The sequence below is a fragment of the Protomyctophum bolini genome (genome assembly GCF_963924005.1).
Source record: "Protomyctophum bolini genome assembly, chromosome: 23".
Taxonomy (NCBI): Eukaryota; Metazoa; Chordata; class Actinopteri; order Myctophiformes; family Myctophidae; genus Protomyctophum; species Protomyctophum bolini.
The window spans coordinates 8,461,155-8,477,869 of NC_137884.1; the positions used below are offsets into that span (position 1 = coordinate 8,461,155).

Consider the following 16,715-nt stretch of genomic DNA (forward strand, 5'->3'; position numbering starts at 1 on the left):
CTATGCATGGCTCCTCCGTAGAGCAGTGGTTCGCAAGCCTTTTCATTTCAAGTTGTGCCGTGCAAATAATTGTGCAAATTTGCACAGTGTCAGAGTTACAGACCTGTAATTGACCTGTCCATCATTTGCAAACCCTGTGAGTCCTTGGACCATGCACTTTGATTTACATTTAGTAGTCTCGCGATTCTGCCACAGTTTTAAAATGCTTTCCGTCATACAGTCTGGAGCACGGAAGCTCTGATAATGAGGACCGCACTTCCGTTTCGCTTTTGCAGTGTCGAGAATTTATGATACTGTAAAACATATTAGTCAAACCATATACAGCTTGCAGCCTAGCAGAAATGGGAATTAAAAATATGTTTCAAAGGTATTCTAACGGAACGGAAATGACGAACAGATGAGAGTCCTTTCTCTGAGTTCTGTAGTTCCAGACTCAAGCATTCGGAGATTGTGAAATAGTTATGTATAAAGAAGATTAGCCCTGGCTGAGAAGTGACAGGGATTGTGATTAATAAAAGACAGTCCAACATAAATATCTGTTGTGTGGCGTTTCTCCATGGAGTGATTGATTGATTGATTGATTGATTACCCTATTGTATAACTGAGGAAGGTGACTGTGGCAATAAAGTGATTTTCCCTAGAAAGCGCATGTCGGATTCTTGATCTGACGGGAACTTTTGGTTTGAATAGCACCCGAGTGGTGATCGATTTCTGTTCTGCCCGCTGGCTGCAACCGTGTTCCAGTGGACGAGGGGCGGTATTTTCGCGGTTGCCTTACCCCTACTTCTTTGCCTTAAAAAAAGGCTGCACAGCGTTTCCAGCAGAGGTCACATGCTGTCAATCGGCCATCAAAAGGTCCGGCAAAACAAGCCTAATTGACAAAAACATGAGAACTAATGACCAAGTCTGCATGGTTATCTTGCTCAGTTTGGGTAACCAATGGTTCTATATACAGTAGCACCATGCAGCATCGTTAAGAATGGCCTGACCTGTGTAACATCCCTATGATTGCATCAAACCAATTTGAGTGCTATTTAGCATGTGTGCGCATGCGCGCGTGTGGCTGTGTGCGCATGTGTTTATTTTTAATTAGAAGGACAAAGAGAACTCCCTGGCTTGACAGTATATAGACAAACAATTTCCGGAAGTTTTCCAGTTGACACCTGCACGTCAACAGGCCATGAATACGCCTTTCCTAGTAGGAGGTGTGAATTACAGAGTTTCCTATCATCTAATGCAAGGAATAGGATGTAGCCAGCATCATATTGGGAGATCCAATCTATGTGTTGTAGGTCTATGTTGTTTTTCCTCTGAATCTGAGGGGAAACCAGACTACGCCCCACTTACTCTCTCTCTGTGCGTGCCTGCGTGCATGCGTGCGTGCGTGCCATTTATGTGATTGCATGTGAGCATGTCTCCTCTCTTCCATCAGCACCCCTCCCCCTCCACTTGTATGTAGCTTGGACCTCCCTCCCTCCCTCCTCCTCCTCCCCTTTGTCCTCCTGCCACTGACTGACTCCGCCTGTCTGAAGGGCACAGGCAACAATCATGGTGTAAAGAAGTGGGTGAAAGATATAGAAAACAAGTTCAATTGAACAAATACATACATGTCCCGATAATGCGTGTGATATCAGGAATATACTTGATGTTTAGAACATTTGCATCATATGCAGCAGACAAGGTAGAGGTTATTTTAGAAACATTGGCATCATATTTGTGTTGTTTCGACAACTCTGATATGAGTAGGCTATTATGTAAACGCTGTGCGTATGCCAGTATCTGAATCAAGAAGGAAAACATTGTATCGGTACGTCTCTACATCATTATGCAGCCGTGTGTGCATAATGTGCTGTCAGTCATCAGTCTGGGTAAAGCAGTCGGCATAGCTAGTGTTCATATAGTGCTACTATAGTGTGCTACTTCACAGACCAGCTTGTGCAACAGGGAAAGGTTAAAAACACATTGCCCATGGTTAAAAACAGCTGCCTGAGGTGGTTTCAGTGTCTCACAGTTACGGAAAGAGGCAACGTCATGTAACTGCAATGTTTAGAGCTTGCAAACTTTGCTTTTTATAATAAATAAAAAAGGGGGGAAAACTATATAGGACAGGACTGGGTGGATATTGAGACAATACAAGGTTGCATGACTAAAACACAGATCATTATGTAAACAAAATCCTGGTGGCTTTGAAGGAACTACAGTACACCTCTGTAATGGTACTATTATTTCATTATCCAATCACAAAGAAAACAGGTACTTTCTCAAAGTGTAATTAGCCTGGCGCTACTTTATAACAGAATACTAGGCATATTGACAGTAGACTGCAGGGGAGTATGTCATTATTGTTTGCCATTATGTTTGAATTGACTTTTGGCATGACAAGGTCAGATATGAGCTCCTTCTGGTGTAATGTCCATGACCATCACTCACTCTAGAGATAACAGGTATCTGGGAAATGATCCTCTGAGCATCTTAAAGACCAGACCTTGGGAGTCCTTGGGAAAAGGCCTATTAAGTTTGTTTTGAGATGTCTGTATAATTTAGTGTTTTCTTTGGAGACACACACACACGCACACACACACACACACGCACACACACACACACACACACACACACACACACACACACACACACACACACACACACACACACACACACACACACACACACACACACACACACACACACACACACACACACACACACACACACACACACACACACACACACACACACACACACACACACACACACACACACACACACACACACACACACACACACACACACACACACACACACACACACACACACACACACACACACACACACACACACACACACACACACACACACACACACACACACAATTTTATTATGGTAAACTAGAACTGCCTACTTGCTTGTTGCACACAAGCAGGGACAAATTAGCCATTGGGGCCATGGCCCAGGGGCCCTTGGCTATCAGGGGCCCTTTGGGAAAATTGGACCGTGAGGCACTGAGGTACTAGTTTTGACGCCCTGAAAAGGGCTCCTGGGGCCCTTCATTGGCTGTTTTGTTAAATTTAGGTTAAAAAGATGATAAAAACACGGAAAAACACAAAAATGTTGCGCGCTATGGGGGCCCTGCAAATATTACCGGCGCAGGGGCCCTCATGGGGGCTAATCCGTCCCTGCACACAAGTAGGCCATTTAGGCCATAAAGTAGTGCGCAAGCAGAGCGTGCAAGTACTGTAGACCACTACAAACTTTCAAATCTCAGCCTCTCTGTGAAAGAACGTTTTTGAAGTATGGTAATGATTACTTATGCCCGTTATGGCAGTGGTGTCAGATTACATACATGTATAGATACGGGCATTACTTTTAGTCCACCCGACACTGAAACATGTCATCGTTACGTCACCATCGATAACCAATTATACCCTGGCATTTGTACATATCTTCATCACGTCATGGGACATACGCTTCTTAGCATGACGGAAAACATACCTGCACGGTCTGCTTCGTGCCAGCATATGACGTCATATCATATGCTGCTAAGGGACATACGCATCGTAGCACCTGACTGATAACATTACTTGCCCGCTCTGCTCGCGCAAGTAAATATGTATTTTGTAGACAGCAGGCTGCTGTAGCCAGTCTGCTGTGTAAGGCTAAGGCAACATAAGTCAGTTTAGTTTTAGTATTATCTATGGCACACACATGCCAAGCAAGCAGGGGGCCTAGCTGGCACTTTTGGCAAAGCATGGTAGCGATTAGAATCGTCTTCCGCTCAGTTGCCATATGACTTTAGAACAAGTCACAGCAAACCTGCTTACACACCATGCACACTTCAAACTCTCAAGTCTACACTTCTAAAAAAATATTTACAAATCAAATGTGTATTGCACCACAGACATCAGTCAACAGGAGCACGGTGTCTGTCATTATCAGAACTATCTGGCTAGATTAAAATCCCCAAATCATTTTCTATTTTCTTCTTGGTTTCCTGATAGCCCCCTGAATCTACAGGTCTCTTATTCTGAACAGACTGGAGGATCTCAAATTCCCCTTCCAGGAATGCAGTGGCCAATTGTATGCAGACTTTAATGCCAGACATATTGAAATGAAATGGCAGGATATGTTACAGGTGTTAATGATACTTATTAAGGTTGCGCTCCTTAGTGTCACTGTATCATAACCTTTCCAGTGAGCGAACATACACAATAGCAGCACTCACTCTGAATGGAAGTGTCATTGGTAACACCTGTTAACTTACTGCTGTGAAAAACTATGGAGCTATTCTATACACATGCATGGAACCAAATGGAACCTATTTGTACACTGTTGCAGACCCATAAGGGTCCATTTGGTTCCTACAATTACAATTTAGGCATTTAGAGGCGACTTACAATAAGCAAGAACACAAAAGCATGGCAATACATCACATACATATAAAAAGTAGTTTTCATGTGCTCCACACATGTCTGTATTTTGAAGCAATAATGATAATAATGCAATCCCACACCCTATGTATTCTATTGTGCTTGCATGTCTGGTAAACAGCCCAAGGTACAGGACACTTGCTACTGTACACCATTTCCAACAAACTTCATGGCCAGAAATCTTTCCGTTGTACATTTATTTCTCTTGCCTGACCTTTTATCATTTAAGCAACACACACTTAATATTGCCACTTAGCATTTAAGCAGCGCAACTTGTATAAGCACAGAACATGAGCAAAGGTATACAATACATGTTTCTGCATCAGAAACATGTAACAACCGTTTAACCATCCTTGCTCCAGTAGAAACTGGGACCATGCAGGACATACGCCATATTACGGCCACGCCAACAATAGACATATAAAGGCTATAGATGACTCGAGCTGCTGGCCAATGGAGAGCAACGTTGCCACATGGCGGCCATCTTGCTACAGTCAGCTCACTCACTCACAACATTGAAATGTGTGTCTATGGTGCATGTACTTTTTCAATAACCATAATTTGGTTTGTTGTAAACGTAAAGATATGTAGTTATGATACTGCATACTTATAGGCCTAATGGACTTTTATATAAAAATAACATAAGATAAGCATGCTGAATCATATCCACATTGATAATGTTTGAAATAAACCAAACCGTTTGTAAATCCATCAAGATTTCAGCGAGTTAAGATATCAGTGCTGCAGTATTATCTCTCAAGAACAGATTCCTAGTGTATACCTACTGTGTATACATTGGGGATTAGTGGAATGAAAAGATAAGCACCCCACCGGAAGAGGAGGGATGGGCGGGAGGACCAACATCCTGTTATCCACATTCTATTGGCAAATTCAAAGGAAGCTAACAAACAGCAGAGGGTGCCGTTTCTTTCCTTTGTTTGCCCATGGGTTTCCAGATTGATGCTGCAGCTGGGGTGATGTGAGGCCAAAGCCCCACTAAAAGATACATTGGCCCATATACAACAGGACCATTGTCATGGCCTGTATTAAAAAAAACTGGGAAAAAAAAACACTTTGATGGACATGCCTGTTATTACAAAATGCCAGTTGTAACAGGACAGGACAATTATGTAAGTTCACATGCATTCCTTGCTCTTTCACTCTCCACCCTTTCCTGTGGACCCCAGCTAGTGTGGGACTGAAACGAAGTGACTCCAGCACATTCAAGTCTCATTACTGCTTTGTCCGTTGTATGGTGGTGTCGCGTGCCGAAAATAGCCGATATGTGATCTTGCATGTTGGCTATTTTCGCATGACACGGATTTAAATCAGACTTTGCGGTATGCTCGCCTATCCTCTACGGACCGAACCACCAATAGCCTGGTTTTGTCTTCAGCTGAGCTAATAAAATACTGTGTAAACACAGCAAAGCCAGTTACACAGTATACACGACATGTTAAAGTCTTCGTTGTTCATTTAACGCTGTGAGTGTAGTACAAAGGTAACCCTATTTGGTTACCTTTGTACACTTTAAGGTAACCCTATTTGGTTACCTTTGTAGGCTATAATCCGAGTTAATTTACAAATGGATAAGTCAACACCCGAGGACTTTTACTGTGCATGATCTGGTCTATCAGAAAGTGAACCGTGAAATTCCTTGGAGGACACGATGGCAGGTCTGGAAAGGGGCCATGCATGGCAGGTCTGGAAAGGGGCCATGCTTGGCATGTACGCCATGAGCGAAAAGAACTCAAGAACTTTGAAAGCTGAAAGAGGTAAAAGGAACATTTTGTGCATCCGATACGACAGGCTCATTGTACCCCTCCCCCTCCCCTGCTTCCCGCCCAAAACACTGAGAGAGTGGAAAAAGCCAAGCTTGTGGGTTGGCAGTTGGCACACAGATGCATGTACAAGTTACCACACACGCATGCAATCAGGCACGCACGCACGCACACGTGCACACATGCACGCACACACGCACACACACACGTGCACGCCACATGCACGCGTGCACGCCACATGCACGCGCGCACGCCACACGCACGCACACATGCACTCACTTAAATTAATGATGTTTTGCTTTTCAGATTTTCAGGATCATTGATTTACTTTTAACTTGATTATCTAATGTAAGCTATGAAGCCTCAGAAATAAGGTTCAAGAACATGTCTGGGGTCAGTTTAACAATTACTCTGGCTTTTGTGAGCATTTATGTTGATTGATACATTATTTTATATACAATTATCAGCTTTCTTTTTTCCAATAAAAAATAAAATAGATTGTTGTGTGTAACAACCATAGACTGGTAACAATAGATAGCAACTAACTGCACTGCACCAGCTTTTCTTAAAACCAACAATAGCTAAAATGTAAACAATATCATTTGATGACAATTAACATCAATCACAATTACGGTTGAGAAGCCTCTCTCTGCCACACAATCAAGGAGGAGTACAATACATGTTCAGTTTTCCAGGGCTTGTGGGCTAACATACAATGAACCCAGTATGCATGATGTTTATAAGGGCCTTTTCAGCTTTTGTTTGTTTAGAAGTTCTGTCTCTGAAGCCAAAATGCAACCACAGCACTGTTGTTGTTTATTAGCCTATTCACTATAGTAGAGCCCGTCTTCAACAGGGGGTCCTTACGGTTACTACAGGGGGTCGCCTTGTCTGAAAATGCACATCGACATGAATCCAATATAATTAGCAAAGACAATATGTAAGCAAACAAACCAAAAGTTATCTATATGAAAACATTAAACATCAAAGCTGTAAGCAGTCAGTCACTTAAAGCTGCTATAAGCAATAATTTGTCTAAATTTGAATGTCCTTTTATTTTTTTTGGTATTCAGACAGCCAGCAATGTGTAAAACGCTCCCAAAACAATCTGCATTTGTCATTGGTCGATTTGCCTGTCTACTTCCTGATTGGTTACTATTGCGACAGGGTTTTTTTTATTTTTACCAATGACAAAGCTTCTAGGAACATCTTTGAATGCAGATTCCTAGATGTGTCACAGAGACTAATTTGTTTTTGGGATCGTTCTATCCATTGCTGGAAAAGCAAGAAAATGTTAATTTACGCTAGTGTGACACCCGGCAGCCTTTGTAAACCTTGTTAAGGTGTGAAACTATAGGTTTACACCGGCTTAAGGGTTGGGATATCAAACGGAACACAACCACCCTAAAGACTAATCATTGTGTATATCCCTGCACTATACCTGCATCCAGTGATCTTGGTACATAGAAATTGATCTATTGAAGATTCTGACTATCAAATGTACATCATTTTTGTTTTGATTGTATTGCTGTATTGTGCTTTGGCAATGTAAACGTATGTTTTCTCATGCCAATAAAGCCCTTTGAATTGAATTGAGTGTGTCTGTCTGTGATTTTTCCGAATGTCCGTGTTGTTCACCTATGTGTCCGCCTATGTGTGTGACGTTAATGAGCACGAGGGGGGAGAGAGGGGAGTTAATTGCACCACTCAGTTCACACGGGTGTGATTTTTCTGTAATCAATGCATGTGCATCATGCATGTGCTCCTGAAAAATCTCTGGGCGGAGGCGTGGTACCACGTGCAATAGTGACCAATGCAACGCTGGTGGTTACAAAAGTTCTGCAAGAGGCAGGAAAGACACAATTTGGAAAAACAATCATTTAAAAGCTTAATAAAATCAATTCGGAAGTGGACAGGGAGTAAGTAGACTGAGGCCAAGACTGGAGTAAAGTGGTCTCACTATACAGGGGAGCTAACCCATTTTTTATTTTAGTAACATTAAAGGCTTAAGTGGAGTGAGGCCAAGACTAAGACTGAGTGATATGGTCTCGCTTCTTTTTTAAATTTTAACCCTATAGCTACACTTCCCTCTTTTCTGGGATCAATTCATTTAGGCTTGCGTTGCGATACTAATAGACCACATTTCAAAGGCAGGTGAAGGCAAGCTGCGCCAGGCTACAATTCAATTGAGCTTTACTGGCATGAGAAAACAAATAATTTTGGTTTCAAATTGTAAAACTGCTTCAAACATCACTTTTTTGTTTTGTCATATATTCCTTTCCATGTCAAATATAAAAGTTGATTGCATGAGGCCCAGGCTGCTGGCGTATATGGCCTAGACAGCGTGTCAGTGAGTTTGAATCCTGATCTCGACAAACTTTGCTGGGTGTTACTCGGATACTCCGCACCTCTCAATCAATCAATCAATCTTATCAGCCTTATATTATCATTACGGCGGTTCTCTGTAGTTTTTCCTGAAACACAATGCCTGGCTACAAATCTAGATTACTGTGCTGTGAATATCTTTGCTGGGACCTCTCTACCCAGGAAAGGAAAACAAAAGGCTTGCATCATGGAAACTCCAGAGACTGCAGACTTTCATAATATCATTACGTTTTAAAAACATGTAGCACAAAAATCAACATACAGAGCTCTGCCAAGCTGTACAAGATCTTCAAGCTTTGAGTGTCTGGATCGGCTATTTTCGCTATTCGTTGTACAAATAGGGCTTAAGTGGTTAACAATTAACATAAGCTGTCTGAAAAACTGAAGTTTGTGTGTCTGTGCGTGCGTGCGTGCGTGCGTGAAAGGGTCACAGCTTTGTTAAAGATAAGCCCCCAAGGATGTCAGCTCTAGATGACTGCCAATTTATTTTATTATTTATACATTTTATTCAATCCTAGTTGACTCTTACATGTACGTGCATATCCTTTTGTTCCATGCTTAATTTCCCCTGAGGGATTTGTAAAGGTCTGTCAACCTTTCCATGCTAGTTTGGCTTATGAAAATGCATTGTTTCCCTGGTCAGAGAATTTACAGTAGGCCTAGATATAATCAAACAGAACAGAAACAATCTAATTGCATCTAACTACTGTAAGTTTTCAGAAGGATAATTTTTTGTGTGGCTTTCGCCCTCATTTTATATTTTTTTTTAATGAGGGACAGACAGTAGGCTGACAGGAAATGGGGAGAGAGAGATGGGGGGAAGACATGCAGTAAAGGCCGTCGGGATCGGGAGTCGAACCCACGGCACACTGCCAGACAGGATCACCAGCCAAGGTGCCTGGACCACTGAGCCATGGCCCAGGCCACAAGGATCTTTTCTAACGGAGAGGAAGATCCATAACGTGCTTGAGTCTGTCTCTAAACCTTTTTCATCCCCACTCAAACTCATCCAGCCACTCATTGACATTTTCAATCAATAAGAACTATGATTCCAAAAGGATAATTCCAGGTCCAACTTCTGTGTCAATTCCTCTTTAAATGTATAGGTGTCACTGCTGTCTGCATTGATAGGGATTCCAATATTTAACCATTGGAAAGCATCAACAAGAGCTAAGTTGTGACTAATGATAACTATTTAACATTTAAAAACATTCTGGGTGCCACAATTTGTATTTTTCCAGTTTTTCATGTGTCTATGAGGTGACAGTATTTCATTAGACACCTTGGAGTCGTTTTTATGTGCAATGGTGTATTCACTTTGTATTTAGGGATTCTTCCTGGAGGCTGAACAGTAATATAGTGACATCACATTATCAGCCCCTCCCCTAACCCCTCCCCCTTTATCATACAACAACAGGTGTTGTACGTTCAGGTGGATCACCACCCACCAGGCAAACTTGTGGGCGTGCCCACATAAAAACATTAAAAAGAAAATAAACTTCTTCTTCAAGAACAATAAGACCTGGTGATCATGTTGTAGGGTGGCACTCCATCTTTAAATAAACTAGAAATACGAAGAAATGACAGAGGGAGAAAACTACTTTTAACATCCTACCAGAGTTTTCATGTTGCTACGGTCATTAGTATTATTGCCATCACCTGGGTGGGTCAGTCGTGCGACTTTCTTGACGTTAAGCCATGCATGTTCAACACAGCCATGCAAAATAACATTGACAGGTGGTGAAAGCTTGACCTGCATCGCAACAGTTGTTCAACTATTTGGATTGTCACTATTTGGATTCACTTTTTGGGGTGGAATTTAGCGAAGGGCTAATTAAACAAACTGTTTGAGGTTCACCCGGCCTATAGGACCGTGTACAGTCTGTGATTACAGATCCCATAACCTGCGGAGACCGCAATTGCAACTATACAGTAAACTCTCATAGCCCAGATGACGTCTTCAACAGGGGATCCTGTTAAGAGGGCGACCAAATGTTTGTGTGATAGGAACATTTTGTATTTTTCCACACACAAAAATGTCTGAAATTACACATTTATTCACACAACACTGATAGTGCTTTCCAACAACTCTATGAAGCCTGTATCAAAGCTGCAGCATTTATTGGAGACAACCCATAGTGAAACTCCTTGAGTTGGAAGAAGTTGCATTGGTGTGGTTGACCTTAACGGTTTTGTTGCAATGAGTTGCAACTGGTGTGGGTTTGGGTTTAAAAGAAAAACCTGTGGAATACTAACTCTTAAATCTCTCAACGGTCAACACACATTGATCAGACAAACGGCTAAATATGGTGAGCTAGCTTTGAAAGCCTCGATCTTATCAAGTTACATGGAATGCTTTCTCTGGAAAAAGGGGGCGGGGGCTAAGGGGTCCCTACGGGCTGTGGCATATCCCATGGCATACTACTGTGTGAAGAATCTCCTTCCTCACGCCCTGCAGTGCAATTTCATATCAAGCAGTAGTCTCTAGTACCCACTAAGGAGAAAAATTGACAAGGACGGACTGACAGAGTTCATTGGGCGCGGAGCGGGGTGTTGGTTGGACCAAAACAGAGAGCCTCATAACATTGGGCTGGCACCACTACTACTACTCCCTCGATACCCTCCACCCGGCATTCCTCTTTGTCTCCCACCCAGAACCCTCATCTCCAATCTCTCTCACCCCCCCCCCCCCCCACCCCCCACCCCCCACCCGAGACGGGAAAGTTTAACAGCCAATAAATGTCCTTCTGCTTCTTGCCTGGCAGCTCCATCCTTCCTTCCTTATTTTCTCCATCCTTCTTCCTTCTAATGTTTTCCTTGTAGAATGAAGTTGAAATTATGTTTTCCGAAAAGAGTTCCCCGTAAAATGGGAAACTAACTCCCATAAATAGTTCTATTTGTAGGGTACCATGATAATGGTTTACAAAGTAACCAGTAAACCCATTTAACTGTTTTTTTAGTATACTTTAGTCAACATGTATAGAGCACAGAGGTACAATAGCACAAAAACTATCTGGAGACTAATTTCCATTGTGGTACATACTAGCAGAGATCTGTTACATACCGGTAGCTTTATTTTTTAATCTTAAAGTAAAGTAGTAGTAAAACATGTTTTTAGGTTTCATACTCGACCATTAGGCCTAATCATTCAGCTCAAACATTCAGACATATTTATATTTCATAGAAAAGGGAAACAAAAATATTGATTAGTGATCCTCATCAATTAGTCATCGGTCTTAATTATTTTGTTGGTCAGAGCAGACATCTTCAGCATGTGAATGATGGGAAAAGATATTTAAAGTAGCAGAACCCGCAGTCTCCAGTGGTATTGATCCATACGAGACCATCTGGCATTATGGAGTATCAACATCTATTAGCACTCTGCAGACTGATGCTTTTAGAGCAGTGGTTTCTTAAACGTTTTAATGTGGCTGGAGACTAACCCCCCCATTTGGAAATATTTTGACAAAATGATTGATAGAGACCAAATTAACCCTACAGGTCTGTAACTCAGAGAGAGTGAAAGCCGTTACAAAATTGTACAAATCCGTTTTGATTTGTTAAATGAACACAGTGGAGATTGGGGTCTCGGAGATTTAAAAGGAATGGGATAGAGGTCCGTGGCCTATAATGTGTATGTATACATACTGGGCATCCTTTAAATAAATATCACACCCGTGTGAACTGAGTTGTGCAACTCCTCCCTTTTCTTCTAAAATTGCAAAAATAGCACATATACAAGATCATTTGACGTGGTGTGAGCTTACAGTACAGTACAGTACAGTACAGTACCACTCACTTCGGACTCGTCTGATTTTTTAATTCAGATTTTGTTTTTTAAAATGTTGTAGCTCCCCAGTTCCAGTTGTAAACAAAGGATTTATCCCAGAACTTCACGAGTTGCGGAAAGCATGTCGTGGAAGACGACCTGTAATTGCTGGGGTCAAACAGAAGCTGGGAGACCTTATTGTGTTGCTGAGCCGAGTGACGGAGAACAAACAAAACACTGTTGACTGAGTGACGGAGAGCAAACAGACCATCTTCTCCTCTCTACTGTAACTGTACACACAGTATGAGTATGCTAACTGGAACTAAAGACTGGTTCTTCAGAGAAATGCCATAGAACAGCGATTCTCTTTTCATTTCAAGGAGTCAGGACCCCCACTTTACTATGCCTTATTATACTGTAGGCCACTGCACTCCCATAACTCTGAGCCGATCTACTAGCTCACAACACTAGTAGCTCTTGTGAGCTTGTAGATCTGATATTTTGTTCATCTATGTCTGCCAAGGACTGAATTGACTGATTTTTTAGCAACTCCAGCAGCGCCAACGACGACTTTATCGTCTTTTTCAAACGGGTTTAACATTGAAAAAAAAAAGAAAAAAAAAAGATTTTTTTTTTGTTTTCTTTTTTTTTTAACAAAAAAAATTAAAATTAAATTTAAAAAAAAAATGTATAGAGACTGGCGCTTAGGGACTTTTTGGCACTTCTTAAAAGCGATGGATGAGTTAAGACATTCCTCAAAGAAGTAAAAAGGTTCTCTAAAACATTGTTTCCCAAAATTAGCTCGGGACCCATTCTTGGGTTGTGGACCCAGTCGCAAATAAAAATCCATTTTGTTTTTAATTATAATTTCAAAATTGAATTAAAAACATTCAAATACAAAAATTAAAATATGAATAAAAGATGCAGTACATGGATCAAATAAATTAGAAAGAATATAATGAAAATAGCAGATCTACAAATTATCTTTCGGCTATTTTCATTAGTTTGGGTCCCAGGGAGGCATCACATCTCTCTTTTGGGTCTCGAGCTACAAAGTTTGGGAACCACGTACTGCTCTAGAACCATTATGAGAAACATGAAGCATTCCCTAGATAAAATGGTTCTTGCCGTGCCGTGCGTACTGTAACTGTATGGTATGTTATGTACATACACTGGCATGGAGCCCTGTAACATGATGACTGTGTTATGTATTGTATGATACTGCTGAGTGATGTGTGCGCGCACGTGCGTGTGTGAATGCGTGCGTGCGTGCAAGCCGTATTTTTGGCTTTAGGGTCAAAATGCTTGTTCTAACAAGCATAGTAATGCAAACCTTTGCGTGTTTGTGCGTGTGCACACATGCGTGTGGGTGCGTGCGTGTGAATGAGTCACTGGCCTAATGAATCCCAGGCAAACTGGATTCATGTCTACTGGTGAGTCCTTGTGTGGCCTCAGTTTTTCCGGGGCTACCAAGCAACAGCCCCAGAGCTGAACTATGGAGACAACATGGCTCCCTGTGTCTCTTAAAGAGCAAACTGTGCATGCGTCTGGCTGCGCTGTGGTCGAAGCTGTCCACAAATAAAGCAGCCATACCCCACTGTGGTGTAAAGTAACCAAGTACAATCACTCAAGTATACTGTAGTAAAGTACAATTTCACAGCTCTTACTTTACTTGAGTAATTCAATTTATTTAATACTACACCCATTTGACTACAATTACTTTGCAGACATCTACAAGGCAAGCTCACCACGTGTTACATTACATGCATGTGCTTGTAGATTGGCTGATTTCATAAAGCAGACTAATAAAATACTGTAGGTACTTTTTTGATGCCAATATACTTTTGTGCTTTGATTTAAGTACAACTTTTTCAAAGTATTTTTACACTGTGGTTTTGCTACTTTTACTCAAGAGTACTTTTTCCACTACCACTTATGGTTGCGTTGTAAAATGTAATGGGCAGGAAACTCACTGCATACCTTACCCATAGATTCATTCACAACACTCAAGCTTGCATATAACATTTACTAGAACTAGATCCTATATCAGCAACATGTTTACACAGTATACTACAGTATCGTTGCAGTGGGTGGAAACCTTGTATGTCCAAAAATACTGTTAATATGTTCCAATGGATCCAGTGCTGTTATTATTTAGGCGAAAACTGTTAATACTTAATAGATTTGACTGGTTAAATATTTATGAAATCTACAGACTTGTCTGAACATAAAACAGAAACACATTGCACTGCGACACGTGTGCGACTACATGTCCACGACACTGTACACAAAGAACAAAATAGGGCATTAATTTATGAAAACAAAAACATAAAGATGAAAGATGGAAATGAGCAGGCAGGCTGTATATATTCTTTTTATCACTTATTGAACTTATATTGATCAAATAGAGCACCGAAGTCCTGACGTCACTGTCAGTAGAGGGCGTCAGTCCCCAGGCTCGTGTACTTTTTATTTGCATTGTAATCTCCATAGGGGGATTTTAGATCGCCTCATATAAGAACTGTTTGAAAAATAAACCGATCACCCCGGCCTTTTCACTCATATGGATATGAAGCATCGACTGAAGGTGGAAATGTACAAATATACCCAAATATACAATAAGCGTTAGAAACGAGTCAAACAACCCTGAGACTACATTTCCGGGTAGGGGGTTGGCTGCATCTGCCCGTCGCACAACAAAAACTAACTTAATTACGTTTATTTTTATTTTATTGATATTTAATGTTTTGTGGTTAGTACGAGTCGAGTCACCACCGTTGCCTTCATGTGTAGTTTAATTTCATATCCATCCTGCTGATAAGCAATGAAGACATCTAGTTTCTCAGCCCACAGCTGTAAACCTGTAGTTCAATGATTTTATCATTTTGAGGGCTGTATACTAGTATCAACAAACTCAAATGTCAAACTCTGAAAGGTTAAACAAGATGTATATGATTTGTGGCGAGGTTAAAACAACGCGGTCCCATTCAACTTTGGGTTTTTTCCAGCAAATAAATGTTTTTTTTTCTTCCTTTTTTATAGAGGGATATATAGTAGGCTGACAGGAAATGGGAAGAGAGATGGGGGGGTGACACGCAGTAAAGAGCGTCAGGATCGGGAGTCGAACCCGCAGTACACTGCCTGTCTGGGCTACCACCCAGGGTGCCTGGACTGCTGAGCCACTGCCCAGGCAGTAAATAAATGTCTGATTGTCTATTATAAAGTAAGTAATACTCTGTCTCCCTCGCAGCTTTCCTGTTTGTCTCTCCTGCTCTGCCTTCCTCTCAGGTTTCCCATCTGTATCTCCCGAGTCCTAAACATTCTCCATCATAGCTTTCCTACCGTGTGTCTCTCCTGCACCGTCTCCCTCTCAGCTTTGCTCCTCCTGTCTTTTTATCTTGGACAGTCTGAGAAAATACAATAAAACAGAAGACAGAATAAATGTTATCATCAATATGTGCAAATCTGTCATGTGGGTTTAGTGTGGAGAGTGGCGGTCGGATTAAATGAAACACAAACAACACTGATGCCGAAGATAGACAAAGAAACATATAAGACAACTAAACAATGGCGACAGGATGTCCCTAACGAAATGAAGAGTTCATTGGTTCACCCCGATAAGTAAAGAAAACAGCTCTGCAAAATATTTTCCATATCAAACCCTCTATAAATAGAACCTGGGTCAGATCCTAAAAACCAAAATCCAAGTGGGTCCTCACAATAGACCCTTCCCACAGTGTTTTCCCTGTAGTCCAAAACCCTGTGAACTACAGTACTGAAACCCTACAATGGTTCTCAAAGTGTGGTTCGGGGACCCCAGGTGTCCTTGGGGTTCTGCCAGCTAAATTAGTTAAACCAATAGCGGCTAGCTACGCAAGTGATGCCACTTTTACTAGGGTTCTCCCGATCCGATCACGTGATCGGAAATCGGGGCCGATCACATCATCGGAATTGGATCGGAGCAAAAAAACGTGATCGGGCCATTCATAGTATCAATATCCATATCATGAAATTAGACTGGATATCATCTGTCATTTTGCATATTGTACTATTGTGATATGGCATAAGTGTTCTATAAAAATATAAATAACGGGTCGGGAAAAATCGGTATCGATACTCAAAATCAAATGATCGGAATCGGATCAGGAGCAAAATAATTGTGATCGGGCCATCCCTAATTTTTACCATTGAGCTAATAGAACCTATAGCTGCCTGCTTGCTCAGGGGATAAATTGAATGAATCTTGATCATCAGGTCAAAATTTGTGTCAGATCATGTGTCTAGGTGAGACATGACCTTTGACACAATCTAAATGTCTCAATAGAAGAAGCCTTGCCGATCCTGAGGTCCATTTTG

At 41.5% G+C, this 16,715-nt stretch overlaps 1 protein-coding gene across 1 annotated transcript in view; it reads right to left on the bottom strand.

The window, feature by feature from the left end:
* The window catches only part of LOC308311303 (tetraspanin-8-like), a 48,370-nt gene that overhangs the window by 22,521 nt on the left and 9,134 nt on the right, over nt 1-16,715 (bottom strand). Inside the window, exon 3 of the mRNA XM_080757970.1 lies at nt 15,702-15,766. The gene's annotated coding sequence lies outside the window, so the exon portion shown is untranslated. The remainder of the gene's footprint in view (nt 1-15,701; nt 15,767-16,715) is intronic.